We start from the raw sequence: 24,739 nt of genomic DNA, 5'->3' as shown, positions 1-24,739 counted from the left end.
TAATGCTATATTTTAAGTATGTATCATTTGATAATCATCACATCTTTGAAAGTGAAGCCAGGCAGGTGCTAGTGTTCTCATCTACAAATCAGTGAACCCAAGGTCAGAATGATTAACATACTTGCTTAAAGTAATATATCTGGGATATAAAACCTAGAGACAAGTTATCTGATTCCTATCCAAGGTCTAGTTTTTTCACTAAGCAAGCTGTTTTCATAAAAAGAAAATCTTTTAGGGGCTGGCCCCGTGGCCGAGTGGTTGGGTTCGCGCGCTCCGCTGCAGGCGGCCCAGCGTTTCGTTGGTTCGGGTCCTGGGCGCGGACATGGCACTGCTCATCGGACCACGCGGAGGCGGCGTCCCACATGCCACAACTGGAGGGACCCACAACGAAGAATATACAACTATGTACCGGGGGGCTTTGGGGAGAAAAGGGAAATAATAAAATCTTTAAAAAAAAAAAAAAAAAAAAAAGAAAATCTTTTAGCTTGCTGTATTCTTTCTTCTTGGTTCTCTCCCTCTCTGTCTCTTTCTCTCTGGTTCCGTCTGTCTCTGTCTCTCTTTCCTCATCCCCACCCCCTCACTTGTGGGAATAGTGCGGATAGGAAGACGCATAAAATATAAAATTGTTTTTCCCATATAATTGTGTTGAACTTTTTTTGATAACTCTTGGAAAAGCATTCAGTAAGAATTGAGATTGAATTATACTGTCATCCAGTTTTATCAACATCATAAATAAACATACCAAAAGATGTTCTTTTGTGATCATTTTCATTAAAGAAAGGCCTAATTATGAAAAACACATAGATTTTCCTATACAATTTAGAATCTTCGCTATTAAATTTTATTCCTTTAAATGTAGTTGAATCATTTTTGTTAATAACTTCTCCAAAGATCAAATTAAGCCTATAAAGAACGATAGGACTGCATACATTATTAAGAGGATTATACGAATTTAAATGTCTATGAATGTTAGCTTTCACAAAACTCCAAATATATATCCATCTTAAATGAAAACTTGAGATTGAGACCTAAATCTAATCAATATCTGTCCATAGACTCAGGTTAAATTATTGTGGAAACCACAAATGTAGATTCTTAAAGATTTTCAAGCAAAACACCCACTGTATCACGACTAAATAAAATTTTATTTATTTAAAATATATATTGTAGTCTGATATTTCATTTTTTAAAATATTTACTTAATCTGTAATACAGGTTTGTTTAAGGCAAATTAGAAATCCAGAAAATCCATAAGAAGAGAAACAATTATCCTATTAAACTGCATTGCATGTATTTAAAGAGTAATTACAACTTAGTATTGTGATGGAAAATTATGAATCTGAGGTTGTCAGATTTTTTCTTTACTAGGGGAATAACAAGTTTTCTGTTCTAAATTGTATTAATACAGGATAGTTGAAAAAATATAGACTTTAGAGAAAAAGTGTGAGTTCACACTATTTGGACAAAATGCCAGTCGTATTAAAATTTGGAGTATTATAACAAGCATAGGAGTTTTAGCGCTTGAATTATGAAATTATTATAGTTAATTTAGTCTGTGGTTTCAATGCCTGAAAATTCAGTTATATTCAGTTATACAATGCAGATGAATTGAGATAAGAACGGTGACTAGGATGCATCGATTATTAGAAGTTTTCCTGAGTTAGGGAAAAGGATAGAAGAGAAAAATATTACAAGAAGGATCAAAAGAGTAATATTTAATGGCTTGTTTTCATAAGGAGAGCTTTCTGCAGGTTCTAAACCAAAAGGTTTTGTACTGGTATAATCTTATAATCCTTTGCTTCTCTGAAAAAGAGTAAACAAATGTATTTAAGCAACACAAATCCTCCCACTTCTTTATTATTTAATGGGCTTAGAAACCCATCTAGGTGCTTTTAATCTCATAAAGACAAATATTTTTATTTATTTAAATTTGGAGGGGTATTTACTTCAAAATATTTGCAAAGTGGAGGAAGCAAGAGCTTTCCCATTAGAATGTAAACCTCATGAGGGCTGCGCTATTTGTCTGTTTCCTTGACTGCTATATCCTTGGTGCTCTGAAGAGTGCCCAGCACCAAGAGGTGCTCCAAATATTTGTCAAATTAATGAATATGGAGTTGTTTTCACTTGTATAATCAACTTAATTTTCCAAGGTGCTTTTTCTCCTTGGAAAAAAATTGCAGTTTTATGCCAATGTTTAAACTGAGTATCTTCATTGACCAAAGTAATATTTGAAAAAAATGGATAATTGTGGAGTTTGCTTTAGAAAAATCATTAGCATATCTATAGTCATTCATGCTCAAAATAACAATTGCAGCAATGCAAACATATGCCTAGAGTCTTTCCCTATAGATTGCAAGAGTATAAATGCAAAACAGGTTTTGTCAGTTCTACAACAAGAGCAACACTTTCTACTTGATAAACCATGCATTTATTTTGTTTTGTTTTTTTAACAAACATAACTGGAAGATAAATCTTCTCTTCCTCATTAGTGATAAACTAGACACTACAAAGTCATATTACAAAGAATTTGCTTACACTATGGTTTTGATGAGTGTTTCCCAAACTTAAATTTACCAAACACTAATTACAATAGCGTTACTTACTGAGAGTATGGGAAACACTTTAATAATAAAGTCTAACATTAATGAGCTGAAATGCCATTGTGGTATTGTGAATTCCCAAGAAGAGACATGCCTTACAGTGTTTAAAAGATGTTTTTTCATAGGATATCTCATTAGACTAAAGTTATGCTGAGTTTATCGTTAATGATAATGAACTAATAAAATGAATTATTTCACCAAAATATGTGCTTTGAATTTGACTTTTCTATCATGGCAGGTAGAGATTTCCAATCCAAGCATTTCTTTATGACCACATTTACAATCATGATGTGGTGGACATCATGTGAACCACCCACCTCAGAAACTGGGAGAGCATCAAGAAGGACCACTACACTTCAGAGCTACACTAATTCTCAGAACATCTGCAAGCACTTATCTACCACAAAATACACATGGTGCGAGTTGTAGTTTCTGGCATTTTCCCCACGTTTCATCTTACACTGGTCATTTATTCAATTAAAACGTTTTGTGTAGGTGATTTAGGGGATGGCAGGAATTCTTTTCCACTGCCGATGTTTTCTTCCCTATGACACGACCAGGGCCTCCCCCCTTCTTTTATTCAGTCTTCCCAGCAACGTAATCTGATCGATACATTTGCAAGAAAAACTGTCCATGCACAAATCAATTCCCTTTGCTGCCCTATTTTCTTAGGGGATGACTTTCCTACAAAAAGAACTAACAGGCAATAACATGGTCTCCACAAGGGAGACCCAGTTTTTCTGGTCTGAATGGGTGGGTAAATTTACCTAATTTTGAGATTACAGCTAAAAAGCCCATTTACCTGTGGGTCTACACTATATCCTCCAATCTAGTTTTTATCCACAACAAATGTGATATTTTGGCCTTCCATCTGCCTCTTCTTCCTCCTCTTGTCTTATTTCACAGTTGGTTCAGAACTCCAGGGAGCCTGTAGGGCGTTTTTTTAATCAGATCGCTTAAAGACCCTTATAATCTATTGAAGAAAAATCAACATGTGGAATTTTGCTTCGTTTGCAATTTGAAATAGATTCAATTTGCGGTTATGAATTCATCTATTTCCCATGCTCTCTTTAGATAATTCTTAGTATGATTTATTTCTCAATGTGTCATCTGAGGCCACAGAAATTTTCCTGTATGTCCTTTTGTAGCAGTACTGAGTGCAGAACTGATGCATTCGTCATACATGAGCATTACAGAGCAATCATTCACAAGCAGATACTGTGTATAGTTGGTGATTTTTTCCAGGTATGCAGTTGGACTTAATTTCTCTTGCCCAGTTACCTTACGGTCAGCGGCATGCAGCTATGAGATGGTTGGCCTGGGTCTGAACTGTGTCTGAGACCCAGTGAAAGAGCAAAACTCACTGACCCTCACAGGAATCAAACACAGGCTTTGGCCTCATTAGCTCCATGATTCAACCAACTGAGCTAATTAACCACAGATGCACAACTATTATCAACTGCTGATTCCAATTCTTGAAGAATTATGAGTTGACAAATTGTGTCGAAATGTATTTAGGATAAACTTGGATGAGTTGAATCAAAATATTTGCAGAAGTAAAACATTTTCATTGTCTTTTTTTTTTCCAGAATCTGAACACTATTGTGGTAACTGCATCACGAAATAAATTAGATCCAGAATAAAAAATACACCAACCCTCTTCCCCACCCCTCAGGTCACACACACACACACACGTGTGTACAAATGTCGAGTGTCATTTATAAGCTCTCTCATGGCTATCCCGTATTCTATGATTATATCAACATGTTTTTGATCAGTTCTCTTTGTTTTTATTACCAGTTTCTCGTCATCTTATTTACGAAGTCGTTCCTAATCTCTTCCTAAAGGTCTTCATACTCTACAGTCATTCATTCACTCACTATCCACATTTTATTTCTCTCCTCGGCATTTTCTCTTCCTACCATACATAGACTGATGGGGAAAACTCTTTTATGACAGAATATACAATTTCTTAAAACAAAAGCAGTAAATCTAAATAAGTCTAGCAAAATAATTCTTCCAATAAAAGATGATTACTGAGTGTCCTGAGAATATACATTCTGTGATTAGCCAAGACATTTTATTATTAATTATATTATTAAAATATATTAACAAATAAATACACAAAAAACAAACAAAAAAATTAACTGGTTGATCTATGATGAATAAGCTACTTGGAAGACCTACAATACACTGTAAATGGTTAATTAGAGGCAAAAAGCGCCACGGATGCCCAGAAATTTCTTTTGCCTATTTTGTTCTCTGCTTGTAAGACAGATATTTGTGCCTTTCAGAGCTTAAGAAATACAGATTCTTTTTCTGACATTCTCTGAATGAAAATTGAATTATAACACAGAAAGTTCCAACTTGCGAAATTTAAGTATAGTTTCTCACACTGACTTTTTAAAAATTTTTGATATAAACTTTTCTCACGGAAATAAATTATCTACATGAGCTATTTTCAGATAAACTTCATGCTCATATATTTTGGAGTAAGAATTTCAAGTCCCTGGTTTGAATCCACCCCAACTTGACTTGTATTAATTCAGCATAGTTGGAATTTTTAAAAATAGACCTATTTTTAGGCTTTATCTAAAACAGCTACTTCATTTATTTCCTTGTAGTATGGTGCAATCTGGAGCAATCCATACTTGGTCTTTGCATTTTGATTTAATATCTTAAGCATGCTTTATACTTGTCAACTCAATAGTGTTCATTTCCTGAAGTAGTCATTAAAAATATCAAAACACTTACTAAATATTGCTGCACTTTTTATTCATCATTTGCTATTTCTGGTGTTATAAGAAGCATGGCATGCCCTCCCCCTCCACAATCCTGGCACAAAATCACTTCTACCGTCTTGATGTCCCCATCTAATCTATTTACAACTTCTCCTCATCACAAGCAAGGAATTTTTTTTCTTTTCATTAAGTAGGTAATTCCCACATTGATGAATATGTTTTAATTACCTGCAGGAAAAAAAAACATAAATTGGCCCCAAACAGTGAACTCTCCATATAGTTTAAATCTATTTTTTTCCCTCAAGCTTTCTTAGGCATTTTAGAGACAAGGACGACACTACCTGTTGGGAACATACCAAAACTCTGATATAGTTTTTCTTCAGATAAGTACAACTCAGAAAGTGAATTTTTATCCTCCCTTTTGAAAAAGAAAAGGCCTATATTGTCCAGAGCAAACTCCTCAAGATTTTCAAATATGGGTCAATAATGTCTTTCTAAAATAGAAGGTGCAACCACGGGGTTCAAAGAGCCCCCTAAAATACTCGTTTCATTAAAAAAAGTTCACACAATATTTTACTTACATAGCTAGAATTCTTCCACGATTAACAATGTAGAAATAATATATAGCAATATATGTGGGTCATGGGTTCGGGTTATAGCCATACAACCCGTAAATATCTGTTAGGTAAACAACATTCTTTTTAGGGAGATACAAATGGCAAAAATAGACTAATAGATACACAGAGACCTGGTATGAAGTTTTATAAATGTCCCAGGGGAAAAAGCATATTCAAAGCAATCTTTTGAGCTATCAAAACAGCTTATTTGGCTCACTTAATTGTCAATTAATTGATATGAGGAAATCAGTTATTAAAACAGCAGGACAAATGGAAATGACCAGGCTGTTGCTAACACAATATACATTATGTTAATATGTCAAAAACATCCTCTAACTGACCTCCTTAGTCAAGTTAGAGGCTATATAGGAAAAGAGAGTATACAATAGTTAAGGCTCCTTAGTCCAATTCTAAAATCAAACAAAACAACAACTGCAGCAATAACAACAGCAACACAGTTTCTAACGTTCAGACTCTAGTTACAAAATTGACCTTATCCTTCCATGAGCAGGAAAGAAAATTCCCCACTTCATGGAAAGAATCCTCATGCTCGTATTGCTGAACTCCATCTCATAAATGACCTCGAAATGGCATTCTAATTGACAAGTACAGTATGAGTTAATACATTAAAAATGGAAAATGTACTCCTTTAGCATTCACAAGATTCATATAAGCATCAAACTCATGTCTTCATCAAATATGCTATTAGTTTAATTTGGAGCCTACATTCTGATAATTTACAGAATTAGTGAAAAGTTAAAAGGCCTTCTTAGACAGAGCTCAAGGAGAAATTCTGTTAGTTTAACTTTTTATCATCTTTCTGGCAGCTAGCTTACCCTCCACAGTAGATTGGTTCAGCTGCTTAGTCAATGGCATTTTTGATACTACTTGGGGATGGTACCCATTATGTACCTGCTACTTTCTATTTGATAGACACACAGTCTTCAGTCCCAAGCCACAAGCGTCACCAAACTTTGCTAACAATCTCAAAACTACCTGCTGTTGTTCATAATAGGGATGGAAAGAGAGTACACGTCTGGTTCAACAAATTCTACTGCCACTGTTGGAAAATAATTCAAAGTACACGCTCTTAGTGGATCCATAATACCATGTAGTATTATCTTTGTATAGATAGGACAATGTAGATCTTTAATAATGCCTTTAACTGAGAGATAAGGAATGCATTAACGAAAACTTACTTTGCTCACAGAACTAAACCAACAACCTTCAGATGAAACATATGAGGGTAGTTATAAGATTAAAATAGAGATATATAGCGTTATTATAAATTAAATGCTTCAGGTCTTCTCTCTTCTCACGCCATTTTAATCTCCACCACCTGAAGCTAAAAGCGTATGACTCATTCCACACCTGCAGTCCTGCAACTGCTTCCTACGGACCTTCAGGACTCTAGGCCATCTCTTACCTCTCTTTCCATCCTTCAACTGTCACCCAAATATTGTGTACCACTTCTGGACTAATCCATTTTAAATGCTACATTCATCATATTATAACTCTGCTTGAAAATCAATTATGGATTTCTGTTTCAAGCCACGGCAAACAAAAACTTTTCTATCTAGATGTCAAGACCATGCATAAATTGTTTCCCTCATTCTCATCTAAATTTATTTACTGTGATTCACCACCAAATACTTCTGGGTCACCTTTTCAGTGTCTCATTAAAGGTCACATCCACTGGAAACTGCATTTTTTCATTCATGAGATTCTCCTCCTATGCCTTCCACTTCTACCTTTGTTTCACTGACAAAGTTCTACATGGTCATCAACATTATAATCATGATGCTTCCATGAAGTACTCTTATTATTGCCGTCATCATTGGGCCCCAACCCCTCTCAACTCCTATATCCTTAATAACATTTCCTGGTAAAATGGCTTTTTATTATTCAAAATTTTTTTGTGTGCTTTAGACACATTTCCATAATTATAACATATTTGAGGAGTGGTACTATGTTAATTACTTTGGTATCTTTTAGTATAATGAAAACTGCTAAAATACAGCAAGCACTTAAAAATTATTGATCAATTGTAGTGCATTTCCACAGCAATGAAAACTTAGATCATCATATTCTTGCCCACTTCTGAATTCAAGAAGCATTGTCTTCTTGCTTTTCCATTAATAGAAGTGGTTTTCAAAAATTTTTTTTGCTATGAAAGTTAAAATTTGTTATGTGGTACTGACTTTAAAAGGCAAAACTCTTGTATATAATAAATTTTGAATTTCCATACATATATGTAGCAGAGTATTTCAGAACCATGGGAAGACATGTAAATAACAATTTCTACTGACCTCAAAGTGTACACCTGCTCAAAAGTATAGAAACTAACCCCCTAAATACTGTAGTGTTTAAGGCTTTTGTTATTCCTTCAAAAATCAGTACAACTATATTAATAGCTTGGCAATAAACGTGCCTTTAATAATTCTTTATTAAAATATTATTTTTGGATTTCTGAAGGAATTTTATTTTCTGATTCTTTTCATTCTTTAAATAAGCTAGCAATTAAAGTTTTTCAAGCTCTGTGATCAGTAACAATGACACACACCTCAGGGGTGATCAAGTCTTGTTAAACTGCTCTAATGAGTACTGGATAGATTTAACCATTTTGAACGCCTTTCGCTCTTTTGTAAAAGATTCAGTATATTGTTGTGCCTGTACAGTTGTTTAAATGCCACTTATAATCCTAGAAATAAGCTCCTAGTGGAATTCTTGCAGAATTTTTATAGGCTTAGAAAGAAGTGACGTTCTAAAATCAAAAGGTACAATGCTATTTTGTAATTTCTACTTTAAAAACACAGAGGTCACTGGTAAATCATCCCAACCAAACAAAACAGCAACGGGGGTCCAGTTGAAGCTCTCCTGGACAAGACTTAGAATTTCTTTGAATCTCACTATTTCCTTGAGTTCACATAGCTCTATCCTGTCCCTTCTTACTTAGCGATCTAATCCGCCGACCCTAAACTTTTGCATATATGTTATCTTTGAAGAGGGAGGCATAACGAATATTGACGTTTTATAGAAAGTATTGATTATTAATATTTTGATAATATTGATAATATACACTTTATTAATATTTCCGATATTAATAAAATAGTGAGATGCCTAGTGCTTTGAAAAGAAATGCTGCATAGGAGATTTGTTCAAGGCACATAAGGAGAGAGATTAAGAAATGTGAGGGCCCGTATGAAAGAAAATGGAAAGGTCAAAGCCATGGGATGATCTGGGGAAACCAGTGGAACGTGTTCTTCCTGTGTATGAAATATAAATGCGCAAAGCACAGAGGAGAGCTGTGACAACCAATTTATTTCCATAGATGTGTTCATTTTAGCATTGTAAGATTATTCCCAGAAATCTGATACTTTTCTCACTCCAAATTCAAATAAAGCTCTTTCAAAAAAACAACCCCCAGGGGCTGGCCCTGTGGCCGAGTGGTTAAGTTCACGCACTCGGATTCGATGGCCCAGGGTTTCACTGGTTCGAATGCTGGGCACGGACATAGCACTGCTCATCAGGCCATGCTGAGGCAGCATCCCACATGCCACAACTAAAAACACACAAGTATGTACCGGGGGGCTTTGGAAGAAAAAGGAAAAATAAAATCTTTAAAAAAAAAACCCCACCAAAAACAGGGGTGTTGTCTGTTTTCCTTACAGAATAGAGGGCTACTGTTATCTTTTCCACAACTTGACTGCACAGAAAAGATCAGAAAACACAGAAATAAATCAAGAAAATGCCACAATATAAAATGTCTTCTTTCTACTTCTTCAAATTACTTCAGTGTTAAATTTAAAATTCGCTTCCTATTTTTCTGCTCTTAATTTTCTAAAATAACTTATTTCTACATCAACATTAAAGAGAGAAGTTACACCAATATTTCTGTTTCATCCGCCTAGAGAAAAATCTGAAACGATTAACGAAGCGATGGCTGACAGTCCCCTTTCTTAACCTATGTCCAGCCGAGCAGCCTTTTAACGAAAGCCCAAGTTCAGTAACATGGACTACGGAAATTTCACTTCCCTGGAATTGAGTACACCCACATCATCCCTTTAATAAACTAAATGTGCTGGTGCCTGAAACGCAAATCGTTGACTTAGTATAGTAATGAGTCTGTTTTTTTCCTCCCCCCAGCAATATTGCACATAATTATATTCATGAATTCCATTTGTGAGCTCTATTTCATACACTCTTCACATTAAGAAGGGCAACGTTTAGTTCAGTCTTATGAACTCAGTTACCATTTCCAAAGCACAGAGGATGGTAGCCTTGGCTGAAAGACACTGCCCTTTGAGATGAGTAAGTGCCAGCTTATTGCCTCAGTGTCTGCATGAATGCCCTGTTCATCTTGAGAATTTTTTTATTTGTTTTGCTCTAGGTAGTTGGCATCCTCTATTTCTCTATAAGAAAGGCATTTCTATGATTAAAGTATGTGTGCTGGATCTCAACACTACCAACCAAAAAGTGACAAATTAAAATACTTTTGGTGGGTTATGTTTTCTTTTGTTTTTGGCTATAGGATTAAAAAAAAAAAAAAAGGCCAGTTTAACTATAGTGTTGATGAAGTACACTGTGTGGTCTGAAGTACTGCGGTTTGGTGCCACCTAGCCAGATCACTTCCTAGTGTATTTAGGCTCGCAAACTTTTCTATATTCCATGACTCCAGAGCACATTTCCTACATAACATCTCTTCTCTTAATAAAACAAAAGGAATTCGTAGAGGTATAACATGAAAGTACTAGAAACATGCAATTTAAAGATGGAAACTGTCACTTCCCTGAGAAGTAGGAAAAGATGCTAATAATCAACATTTGCCAAAGGTAAGCATATGGATAAACAACACTCCAAACTAGTACTGAGAATTACAAGCGGTGGAATTTATACGCTGCGAATATTTACTCAAATTCTGTCTACCATAGTTTCATAAATTATGAAAATAGTTGAAGTGGGACAAAGGTACTGAGAAAGGCTCCCAGTTTTGTCTACACATGCTTATTGCAAGGAGTCAAAAGTATCAGATTCCTCGCCGGTCTAATCATTAGATTCAAGTCTGAAGAGTTAGAGGAGGATGAAGGAAAAGGGTGATGGAAAAAGAGACTACATAGAGAAAGAGGAAAATTAAAAGAGAACAGAGATCAAAGAAAACAATAAAAGCAGGAGACAAGCTGATTAAAAAGAGAAATGCTGGTACAAAGAAACCAAAAAAGCTAGCAACACATAGCACTTAGGTTTGGCAAATTTCATTTCGTTTCAAATGGGAGCTAAAGCAAAAATTGAGGTTTGAACTGTTGAAAAGCCAACCTATGAGGTTTAGGATTTAATTTCAAACTCAGCTTTCCCCCATTTTTCTAGCATGGAGGTTTTCTTTTTAAAAAAGAGTCTTTGATCTTTTGCCTTAACGAGTCCGGTCAATATGTAAAGAATCAAAATTGTGAGTGCTAATGCCTCTATTTGTTAAACCAAGTATTAAACATTGTACTATCTGTGTGGTCTGATGACTGCTGGAATGGTACTTTGTGTGACTGAGGTGTTTGAAGATTCTGAAAACAAAGTGCCTAACAGGAAGCCAAAGTAATTTTTTGCCAGAAAGATACTTTACTTATTTTAGGTGAATCAAGCTGAATAATATAAAAATATCAATTCTCTCTAGCAGAGAGCTTAACTCATAATTACATTTAAGACAAAGTCATTAATAAAGGGGGGACGGGGGAAGGATGAAAGGAGTAAACAGTCACATTGTATGGTGACGAATGGCAGCTAGAGTTTTGGTGGTGAACACGATGTAGCCAACATAGAAGTAGAAATATAATGATAAAGAAATAAAATCATTGTGGATCCTGATAACTCAATGTGTGACCTGAGAATCTTATCTATATTACTTTTCATTCTAAATTCATATAAGCCAATAAGTATACTTTCCTTTAGTCCAGTATCATAAATTAATAACACTTCAAAAAATTCAAACTCTACCTAAGTTGGACAAATAGCAAGTCTTTTTCAGACAGTTATTTGGAAAGAAAAACAAAAAAATTTTAACATTATTGATTGATTTCCTACATATAGGTTATATAATTGGACCTACTACCGGTTATTAAAAGGATTACCACAATTTACTGACCACTATATGCAACTTCTATGCTAAGTAAGATATAAATACACATATAAATGCAAATGTAAACATGAATATATATCCAAATGAGACAGGTGACATTAACAGATGGAAGAAAAAGACTCCATTTATTTTCTAGTGTTTGAAGTTACAGCCCTAAACACAAGCCAACAGAACTGATTGTTAAATCATTTGGTCTATTTTTTCCATCAATAATTAACTTGTAAACTGAGTGCATATTTTGATTATTATGTTCTCAATTTTTTTCTTTGTGAAGAAACATGTGTTTGGCTGAATGGAAGGCAGATTATCAAAAATGAAACACATGTACCCCAAGAACGCTACAAAAATAAATAGGGTTTAATGACTACCATTTGGTGACAGTTATGCAAACTTAGTCTGCAAAATTTTTGAATTAAACTTAAATGTACACTCATATAGAATATAGCCATCATATGTAAATTATTTTAAATTATCTTAAGTAGTTCAAATACTTATTATTTATATATCTTTAAGCTATTTTTCAAAGACAGCCACCAAAATTTGACAAACATTTCTAGGAAGTTATAGATATATAGACCTGAGAATATTTTAAAACACAAGATTTAAAAAGGGACCACTGTTTTGTAATTAAATCTTACAACAGTAGGACATGCTTTCAAATGTCTTTTGAAACGTCAGTATGGGGACTTTTCAGGTAAAATTGAACACTAAGGAAAAGAAAACAGAAAATTAAATGCAATATTAGATAGAAATCTCATATAAACATTGGCGCATATTTACAAAATATTAAACCTTAGGTAGGATTTCAATTGGTAGAAATGGGAGGAAAAATGTTATGGGGGAAGGGGATTGAAAAATATACCAGTCTGACACAAGTATAAGGTATATGAGGGAGAGCTGAAAAATTTAGTGAGGAGAAAGAGAAAGCACTAGGTTGTAAAGGGCTGTAATCTGAATGATGAATTTTGAACTTATTTTGTGAATGACTTGGAATTATGGATATTTTCTGCACAACGTGGTCAAGAGTATATAGGACAGCACTGTTCTAATAGTGGATTAGAGCTTATAAGTGGGAAGACTAGAAACTACAAGACCATCACAAAAAAGATGTTGAAGATTTAAAAACTTTATCCACTAACTAGTATAAATGAAAGAAATCTAGTTTCAAATGACAAATTTTCTTATGCTTATCTAATTAGCAAATATTAAACATCATAAGACTTTCCAGTATTGGCAAGAGGGAAGCGTATTGGAAGTCTCACAAATTTCTCATGGTAACGTAATTTGGTACTATCTTTCTGGAAATAAGTTTTGTGAAATGTATCCAAAGCCCTAAATTGCAGGATTATGATAATTTCATTTCTAGAAATATATCAGAGGAAAAATTAAAATGCAGATAAATATTTCTATAAAGTGATGGTCAGATGGATACATGAAATAAAACATTGAGATGTTGTAAAATTTTACATACAAAGAAGTTTGATTTTCATGAGAAAATACTTACTGAATTAATACTAAAATAGTGATAAAAGCAGGCAGAATGTATTTAGGTATCAACTAAAAAAATACATAACATGGAAACTCAACAATACCTAAAGGAAATAGTTTAAAAATGTGAATAAATGTTTTTTCTGAACAATGTGATTATTCATTCATTTATACAATAAACAATTATTGAGCATCTAGAACATATCTGTCATCATTTAGTATAGTTCTGGGAGTACAAAAATAATTCAGCTTATAAACTATTAAGGAGAGTTATATACAAAGAAGTACAATAAACTGCTCTGCTTGACATCTATCCACAGAGTGGGTTTGCAAAGCAGAGTGCAGATGGCAAAGGGGGGCTCTTACCACGCAATACCGAGCGAGGCAAAGGTAGGCACATCTAAGGTGGGAAGAGGATGGAGAAAGTAGAAAGAAGACTGGAAAAAGATGGCTACTTTGGAAAGGGTGGTGAGGCCAATTTTTGCAACGTGTACATGGGTGTACATGGAAGAGACTGTCAGGGAATAAAGGAAGGATATCTTTCAATTAAAATAATTTAAAAGAAGTAAGGAGAAGCTAGCCACAGATCTTGGAAAGAGTGAGTTAGATCAAGTTGAATGGAATGAAAGTGTCAAAGGAGAAAGATGTGCTTGTAAGTTGATAAATGAGAAAATAAACATCTCAAAATCGCTTCCTTCAAAAGAGTCAAGATCCAATTAATTTGGCTAGAAGAGGAAAGGTCTAATTTTTACAAAGAGAAAACATTTTTAATGCAGTTTACTGTAAAAATATTTCTAAAATTTTTTTATCTCCTTTATTAATACATGAATTCCTTATTTTAAACCTAAGATGACAAAAACTTTTATATTGCAACAAGTTGTTGAGGCTAAAAATACTAACTTCTTTTTTGCTCATGTAAATCTAAGCTGGGAAAATATGATAGCAGTTAAATTTAAGGAGTGACTTATTTTTAGATACTTAATTAAAGATATATTACATAAAACTGGATACAAGCCTCTTGCTAAAAGTAGATTGAAGCAATATTAAAGTAAGCAAACACTAATTTTAATTAGATATTGCATCAAGAAACTCATGAAAATACCAGTCTTGGATGACATAATTCTTCAACATTCGTTTGAACAACCACACTGCTCCACCTTCCCCTCCCCCCTGCCCTTTCTTCTTGCAATTCTCAAAGTCACACTCTCACAACGAACATATCACAGTTTAGAATCTAGGAGTGGAGTGTTATTTTTGTTTTTGTTTTTAATCTCTTCCTTTAGACTGTTAAAAAAGATTTCTCTTTTGGAAGCATTCCAAATTCTCTTGATATTTATTGACCATACACAGGGTCAGGGCTATCTGTGGCTCTGTCTGTTCAAGAAAATACTTCGCCAGAGAAAGAAGAGGGATGGGTAGGAAAGGGAATGAGAAGTGAGAATTTGGGCTGATAAAGGATCACCCCATCCAAGGTGCTCATGAGTAATGACTGGTCTTCAAATTATCTTAAATGACGATATATTATTTTTGTTTGTGACCTAAATTTCTAAAAAAAAATTCAGTTTTTGAATATGAATACAAATTGTTATAAAAGAGGCTTTATCTATTTATTAACAACTTGAACATGGCTCAATATACATTTTTTAAAATGACAATTATGATAATATGATGAAAATGAGACAATTTTCAGCAAATTAGAAAAAAGCTATTATCAAATTAAGTAATTAGGTTTTATCTCTAGTTGTGATAAAATTTCATCGATTCACTTAAATAATCTCTAGATGATGATGAAATATAGTTAAATCTGAGTAATAATGAATCCTAAAAAATTTCAAGTCTATGGAATTGATTCATCTTTATGGCATTCAACCTCGTGTTGTCTCACAGAGATCTCACTAATGTGTATAGGTCTAATTAAAAGTAGAATATTAGCTTGACTAAAATATTGGCCTAAAATACATTTTATAAGATTAATAGCTGCCTAAAATCTATTTAATTCTCAAAGAAAAAAGTGCCTCCTCAGCCTACATTTCTTTCTGTGGTCATTTAACCTTTCTGTAACTCTGTTTTACAGTGTAGAAAATGAAATCACTCTTTTTGATTAGGCTAATTCATGTGAAGGTGACATTAAACAAAATAGGAGTTGAGCAATATGTTATTAAGGTCAAATATTTAATTTATTTTTGCTCCCATTTATTTTTATGTCATTGGCATTCTTTCTGATGAGCTAATGCAGGAAAACATTGCCATGGCTGAGTGAGTTAGATCACTGAAAACTTCACTCTTGGAGAAGGTTGCTCTTCTTCAACAAGTTGAGTGCTATAAAATTATAAAAAACCAAAAATCTGGTAAGAAGAAGTGGGATCCTGACTGCTAAGCAACCTTTGGTCATGTTTTTGTGCTCTCATACTAACAGGACGGGTTTGAACACGGGAGTCAAAATATAAAGTGGATTGTTTAAAAATAAGATTTACAGAAATGGAACAAATATTAAGATTTGAGAGCTCTTCCTTTTATTTTGGAAAGAATTTTCCTAGACTTCGGCTCTTTGTCTTTCAAAATACAAGGCATCTATTAAAGAAGTCATCCCACAATAATATTCAAAGACATTAAGATTATAGGTGAAACTTTTGTCACGTCAGTCCTGCATTTATAATTTCATGTCATCTACTGCTCATCATTGTTTCAAGCGATGTTCACTTCTTGCCATAAATATACTGCCGGACTATCCCATTTACATCAATAAATTAACTTCCACCTACATCGTTATACTGATTATACCCAAACCACTAACTCTAGCTACATTTCTCTCTCAAGGGCCAGTTTTATCAATTCAATAGTCTGCTTCCATCACAGAATACATCAACCTCTCATCATCAATGCATCATCTTTCCCCCAAGCTTGTTCTTTGGAGTCAGTTAATGGTGCTTTCATCTACCCAGCCTCCTTGCAAACTTGGGGACTCATCTAAGATTTCCAGCTTGTGCTAACCTCCCACACACCAAATGGTGAAGTTTTGTCAATTTGATAGCTAAAATATCTCTTGAAAACCTATACAACTGTACCTTCTTCTCACTCTTCTCTTTATTGATCACTCTCCTTTCTTGATCTCTCTTGTTTGATCAATTTACTTAGTTTTCACAGTTGCAAAAACCTCCAGGGATTGTTGTAATATGGAAATCTGTCAGTGAATGCCCATTCTTTAAATGTATTCGTTTGTTCTTCACTATCTTCCGAATTTAATCCAAAGTTATTAGCATTGCATTCAAACTCTCGTGATCCGGCACATGCCTACTTGTCTTGCCCTCTCCCTTTTGCTCTCTGCATTCCAAGCACCATACTGCTATTCCTCAAGTGTGTTTTTCCTGCCATCAATATTTGTTTAGGGTACCTGGAACTCCCTTATCCATCTTGTCAATCTGTCTGACTCTTCAAATCTCCATATTCAGATCCTCTCCTCTGGGAAACCATACCTGAGCCTTTTGGGTCAGATTAGGGCTAAAAGTCCGTCCTCTTGTGCTTTTAGATCTGTATTGCATCCTTCTGAGGACAGACGATCTGACTTATGCCTATGAGTCTCCAAAGCTTTGTACAGTGCCTACTCCCTAGTGTATGCTCAATACTCATTGATAAAATCCACAAATGAATGAACACTTGGATAGATGAAAATAAATGAGGGAGGCTACCTACACACTTTATGAATTTAAATTAAATATCAAGTTACATATTTCTAAGTGAGTTTTAAAACACTCAACTTAGATTTATGTATTTTGGATTCTACATATTTTAGAAAGTTAAGCAAAACCGACTACTAAAACTTGACATCCATTTTCACTGACTGTCTGCAGGACAAAAGAAGTGACATCACATAAATCTTGTCTACCTCTTGTATAAAAGATAATCCAAAAAGGTAATTTGTGAAAATCATAATTTATTTATGCACTACCTTACCATTCTGGTTTTCCCATTAACTGCATTGAAAAAAACTACTGAGCGGGCATTACGGGTGAAATATTAGGGATATGATGATGGCCGTGCTGTTAATGTCTCCATTTAGTTGAAATTCTTAGGTTTTAGACTGCTGTATAGAAAAGCTGAATTTGTAGCTGGGAGACTGGGGGGGTAGGTCTTCTCTTCCCACTGACTAACCCATTTTGAGTTTCACCGCAAGTGCATGAGTTACCAGAAGACCTAACCTTTACAACACTGAGTCAAATATATGGAGAGTTCATATATTTGGTTTCTTTGGATACCTTAAATCAGGAGGTGCTCAAAGGTCACTCCTGATAAGGCTGATTCACTGAGGTTTTATGTAAAAAGGAGTAAGAGTCATCGCAAGATGACTACAAAGTGATTACTGGTTTACTGTCTTCCCTCTGCTTAGTATATTACTCTTTAAATACAAAGGCTTATAAAATGTTAATTCTCTGAATTGTAAAGAATATTTTAAGTGTTTCTTCTGGAACCACCAAAAAAGGAAGTGAATTTGCCTTTCTAATAATAGTATAACATGGAAATATGCCCACGAGCAAGGCAAAGCAGAGAACTAAGGCAATTATAAGGGTAAATTAGGCACAACGGTTGTTTCTGCCTCAATAATCCAGGTAATTGAAACCGAAACAGGTTCAGGCATGTAATTGGCACGGTTTCCCCTTTTGCTTTGGTAGTAGAGACGCATGATGTTTTCACAAGTCTGGAATCAGTTTTAAGCTACAGCATTTTTCTCTGTCTGTGGTACATTTTGAAATATGGAATGAATTATTAGAGTTTCAAATGATATATTCAAGCAATAAGTTAATTTGACAGCAATAAGTTAATGAGAAAGTAAAGCTTTTATATGACTCTGTGCAGCAGAGTTGACACATTGAACCCTTGCTATATATGCATACCTGCAATATTACATATACACCCATACAAAAATATATACAGACATTTCTCCAGTTTTGACCTTCCCTCTTCTGTCTAAAACTGGATTCCTTTTTATGTCTCTTTCTACTTTCCAACAGCTTATTTATCCTCTCATACACGTTAGCTCCATTTAGGATATCATCATCCATCCAGGAGCCCAAATCACAAATATGGGAATTGTCCCAGTTTTCATCCTTTGTCTTCACACTGTGACTTACCCCTCCCCTTCCACTATCCATTAAATAAGTGAAAGCTCCACTGATTCTGCTTCTCAAATGACTCCTGAATCTGTACACTAATGCCCGTCCGCCATTCTCCATCCCTTCCTCTATTGCTCTGTTAGGTCTTTGTCTGTTCTTGCTACGACTAGTGAAATGGTCTCCTAAGTAGTACCACTACGTCTGTCCTGTCTCCTCTGCACTTAGTCATTTCCGGTCAAACAGCAATTCAAATCTCACAATGTCACATTCCTGTTACCCATGGACAAAGCCTGGGGGCTTCGTATTCCCAAGAAACGTCTCCATAACCTGGCTTCTACTGAACGTCTCCATTCTCAACTCACCTCTCCCTGTCACACAATTTTTCTCCACTAGGGAGGACTGCAGATCTTACCCCTCCCGCTCCTCACCATTGCTGTTTTATGCTTCCATGCCCCTGCCTCTTCCTTCCTTCCTAAAGTTGCCTTTACCTCTAGTTTGTCAGCTAATTCTAACTAATGAAGTTGTTCATTCATTCAACAAATATTTATTAAGCACCAACACCGTGCCAGCTCCTGGATTGAACGCTGATCATCAAGCTGTGCTCTTTCACCATCTTGCTTTTTCAATTTAGCTTAGTTTTCATCCAGACCCTTCCTGGGCATCATCTCCTCTGAGAAACCTGAGAGGTATGTCTACCACCTCTCCACTGGGGTACCTGCAAATACCCCAATGAACGTCCCAATCACTACACTGAAATCGCATTTGCTTATCTGTCTTACCCAAAACACTGTGGTCACTCTAGGGCAAGTTCTTGTGTCTTATTATTCTTTTTATTTCCCGAGTCCAGTGTCTGGTCCATGACACTTACTTAATAAATATGTTTTAAACTGAATTGAAGGTTACTGAGATTGAAAGTTGCCAATGTAAATTAAACTTAATGCAATCATTTATTTCCTTCCTTTCAGGTTTTCTTTTTCCCATATCATTATTTCTTATGGTCCCTCTATTCTTTCTCTCAACATTTTTCCTCTTTTCTATCTACATCTCTTCTCTCTTCATCTAAATATTTGGAAATCTGTGCCTAGGCTCTGTCATCTAGAAGCGGTAATAGCAGCACTGGACACGTTCTTGGTCAGAGAAACTTATTAGCATTTTTATCAGCAATGAGAATTCTAGGTTTCTGGTGGTTGAGAGAGAGAATGAATTCAGAAAGGAAAGGGAGAACAAGAGAATGTTCTATAGAGGGGAATACTACTGGAATCAATGATTTGGGATGCAATGAAATCAGATGCGGGAGGAGTTGCTATCATCCAGTGTTGGAATCATGAGCTCTTAGCATCTTTTAAAGTTCTTGTCTTTTGATATCCACCCCATACACAAAAGCATGAATACAATGGCACACAGGCACACATATATGCATACTCTTAAACTTTGCTATGCCTGAATTGCCCATTTCTCTACTTTATAAGGTTAGCCCTGGTAGTCTAGTGGTTAAGATTCAGGGCTCTCACCGCTGTGGCCTGGGTTTGTTTCCTGATCAGGGAACCACACCACTTGTCTGTCGGTTGTCGTACTATGGTGGCTGTGTGTTGCTATGATGCTGAAAGCTTTTCCACTGGTATTTCAAATGCCAGCGGGGTTATCCACGGTGGACAGGTTTCAGCAGAGCTTCCAGATTAGACAGACTAGGAAGAAGGACCTGGCCACCCACTTCTGAAAAAATTGGCCATGAAAACCCTATGAATAGCAGTGGAGCATTGTCTGACATAGTGCAAGAAGGTGAGAAGATGGTGCAAAAAAATATTGGGCAGGTTCTGCTCTGCTGTACACAGGGTCGCTGGGAGTCGGACTTTACTTGACAGCACTAACAACAACAATTTCTTTATAAATTAGAAAGATCCAATACATTCTTCAGGTTCCAGGTCAAATCCCACCATATTTTAACTCACATTTGTCCCACTCTACTCTGATGGGAATGACCAAAAATTGTGGTAAATGACCAGATTTTTAATTTCTAATCCATTGTGAATCAATAATTATGGGAAATACAATGTACATAAATTACTAGATAGATGGAATAAAAAAGGCAAATAAAACATATTTAATACAACATTTTAGAATTATTAGATTCAGCAGAAACAGAATCACTTTGTCAAAATGCTAAAAAGGTTTCTAAATGCTTATTCCTAGTTTCTCTACTTATGTCATCATGAACCAGAAACAGTGTGTCAACTGGAAACATTCCACAGACCACACTTTGAGAAGCCCTCTCTAAAGAAATTAGTCTCACTTTGCAGAGTGGCTAGTGTATGCATGCTCACTAAGTGAATTAAAGAACAGACCTCAATACCACTACAGGAAGACACCAGAGTTGGGTTTTTCCCCCTATTTTGCACATGTTTTTACATTTTTCTCTTTAAAGTTTTGAAATAGTTGTTATTAGCATTACTCAAGTGATTCAGAGTTTCCCAGAAGAGGTATTTAATCACTAATTCATTTCCCAGCTAGCATTTATTGAACATCATCTATATGCCAGACACTGTCCTAGATCCTAGGATCCAAACTTGCATAAAATATAGTCCCTGCATCAGACAAATCCAAATTAAAGGCCTTTCTTGCAAAACAGCTGGAATGAAATCTTTAAAAGTATCAGGGTCATGAAAATCAAGGAAAGGCTGTGGGACTTTTCCACACTCATTACAGAGACTAATAAAATGTGACTGCTGAATGAGGCACATCATTTGGAAACACTCTTACACTCCAAAGGACAGTAGTTGGAGTTTATTTGGACAACTGATGAAACTTGAATGGGATCTGAGAATTAGATGGTAGCAATGTATCAATGTTAATTTCCTGAAGAATCAGTCAGCTCGGCTTCCATAACAACATATCATAGACTGGGTGGTTTAAGCAACAGGAATTTATTTCTCACAGATTTGGAGGCTGAGAAGTCCAAATCAAGGTGCTAGTCAATTCCATTCCTTGGTGAGAACTCTCTTCCTTGCTTGTGTCCTCACAAGGCAGGGAGAGAGAGAAAGGAAGCAAGCTTTCTGGTGTCTCTTCTCATAATGGCACTAATCCTACCATGTGGGCTCCATCCTCATGATGTCATCAAACTTTCTTAGTTCCCAAAGGCTCTTTCTCCAAATACCATTACATTGGGGATTAGGGCTTCAACATTGGTATCGGGGGGCATAATTCAGTCCTCAGAGCCTGATATTGATGAATTCATTGTGGTTATGTGGAAAATGTCCTTGTTTGTAAGGAGACATGCCCTAACGTAGTTGAGGGTAATGGGGCATTTGCTTGGCAAATTACTTTCAAATGGTTCTTTGCACTGCACTTGCAAATTTTCTACTGGTTTATGATTGTTTCCCCAAAAAAGTTTTAAAGGTATTATTTCTGGTCTCAAGGTGTACTTGGGAGGAGAGACACGTGAGCAACTGTAAGTAAATAGATTAAGTACATTAAGTACAGTGAAATATGTGGTAGTATAACAAAGGACTGACAGGGAAGAGGGAAGGGTGAGTCTGTCCAGAAGGAAAGCAGGAGAGATCTCAAAAAGGAAGTAAATCTTAGGTCAGAATGGAAAACAAACCAGGGTCCATTGGATCTTTGTTTACTCAGTAATGATTATGTGACAGGATCTGCATCTTTAATTTTTGTCGTCCCCCATGCATTTGACTTCCTTTTAATCCATTATCTTTATTCTTCACTTCCTTTTAAGGTGAATAAAAGACTAAAGATTTGCAGAAAGCTCAAATAAAAGACAGTAACAAATTAGTAGCATAAGGTAAGTTGGGGGTCAGATAAAAATGTGTCCAAAAATGATGTTTCTTAGCCATCATTCTTTTGCATATCATAATACATTTTAACAATACTTTCTTAGTTTACTTGGTTCACTCTTGCTCTCCCCTTTCTGGTCTTTCTGGCTTCTGGAACTCAGAGACAGACTGAAAAGGTTTAACTGTAGGTCTCCACATTTGTTGCTCTGACGATGGTCCTTCCTCAAATATTCTAAGAAACTTCTACTGGACAAGGGAGAACAAAGCTTAGAGTGTTCTTTAATTTCCCAATTCTTATAGAGGTCCATGACTCATTCATTGATTGGGAAAATATTTACACAGTATCTACGCAAAGGTAACAAATTACCTACCTAAGGCATGTCCTGACTCCTTTACAAGGTTTGTTGTTTTCTCAATTTTAAAAATGTGAGCCAATGTTCAAAAACCATGAGATTTCACATAAAAATTCCAATATTAAACTCCCTCTACCTTCAGAAGTTATGGCCACTGGAATATACAAATGACTATAAAATTGGACTGGAATGAGTAGAAGTAGGCCTCATATGTTAAGCATATGATCATCTGTTTAGAAGTCCACACCACTCTCTACTGCCTGATGTTGGTTTGTTGCACTCACTTCTGTTGTGTGTATGGGTCTTGAAGGTCCTTGCATTTGCAGTCCTGGCCAAATAGCTAACAAAGACTGCAGAGCTTTGAGAACAAAGACAATGCAAAAGCATGCATTTGAAATACTAAGTTTCACGCTCTGGGTTTTAAAAGGTCAACAAGCTCAAAAATGTATTTTTAGAAAAGACTGGTCAAGAGTTTTCCCTTCTTACTGACTTGCCCAGTGAAAAACATGTAAAATCAGAGTTGGAACCAGTTGACTTAATGCAAGTCAGATGAGGAGAGAAATTACCATGTGCTAGGCATTACATTCAGTTTCAAGAGACCTTTATACCCACTAATTCTCAATTTTTCTGCAATGGAAACTGATATTGGTACACCTGTTCAGATGTTTTAAAATTACATTACCATTGAATTCAGACTAACGTAGAACCAGGCATTCATTCAAGTATAATTCGAACTATTAATAATTCTACTTTTGCTGGTTGAGACAATGTCAAAGATTCATTTAAATGGTGTGAGTAGCAACTTATACAAAGTACTGAAAATGATACTCCCTTTCTTCTGAGAGAATTCACATAAAGAATTTTTTTTAATACTTTACGTCTATTTTGTAAATAACCATCCATATTCTTAATCCACAGAACCATTTTACTACCGTCTTAACAATAATAATAATGTCTTGCTTGTGTATAATGCTTTAAAGCTGACAAAATGCTTTTAGATCCACATGAAGTACCATATAAGAAAGTTCAACACCATACAAGTATTTTTTCATAAACTTAGACATTTTGAATAAATGCTTGACTTGTAGGTATGATTTTGAGCATGACTGCCACAAAGAATCATTAAAGTTCAATTTAAAATAATTTTCACTGTATATCAGAAACCATTTCTTTATCTTATTTGTGTCTCATTGATCAGAAGAATTGACGATAATTTACTCCAGAGACAATAGAGAGGCAGATAGTGGTACCTTATAAAATTTTGGTAAGATTAAACATTGCTACCTGATTACTCTCTTTTCTCACACTTCAATCCAATTTAACTGAAGGTTGATTTTACATCTGTTAGGTTCAAAGATGAATAACACACAGTCATTACCCTCCAGGAGTTAACAGCCTTGTAGGGGAAAAAAGATACATGCAAAATGAATTTTTATATGTGACATCATATGATAAGGTCAATTTTTCCCAAAGTGTTATGGAGATGTAAGACAACTGATAAGAATGAGGATGAAGGCAAGAGTCTCCTTGAATGCTTATGAAGGAGGTATCACTTGGGGTGAACCTTGAAGAAATTAGCATAATCTTAGTTTTACATAACTACAACACTTTTGCATGAACATCTGTATTATTAGCTTTTCCTTCCCCTGACCATTTATGTGCACTTACTTGATAATATTTTGTATGCCTCTTTACTGTAACACTTTTTCTTTGCTCCTTAATTTCCTGACTCAGTGTACAAATGGGCATTATTCTTTTGTATGCCTGCCAAAAGTGTAATTAAAGAATGTCTTCTTTCATTCTATTTTAGGGTACTATTTAAAAAAAAGTTTGGAGGGCCTATTAAATAAATCATGGTACATCAAAAAATTTGCCTAGTATGCAGTCATTAAAAAGGATGAAATAGAAAATGCATTTTGACTC

At 35.2% G+C, this 24,739-nt stretch overlaps 1 protein-coding gene across 21 annotated transcripts in view; it reads right to left on the bottom strand.

Annotated features, from left to right (window-relative positions):
• Positions 1–24,739, bottom strand: part of LOC139079894 (uncharacterized) — a 613,636-nt gene that overhangs the window by 228,208 nt on the left and 360,689 nt on the right. The window lies entirely within an intron of this gene.

The sequence above is a fragment of the Equus przewalskii genome, chromosome 27, assembly GCF_037783145.1.
Source record: "Equus przewalskii isolate Varuska chromosome 27, EquPr2, whole genome shotgun sequence".
In the NCBI taxonomy this organism is placed as follows: domain Eukaryota; kingdom Metazoa; phylum Chordata; class Mammalia; order Perissodactyla; family Equidae; genus Equus; species Equus przewalskii.
Note: the sequence above shows the minus strand (reverse complement) of the source record. Positions and strands in the feature narration are given on the sequence as shown.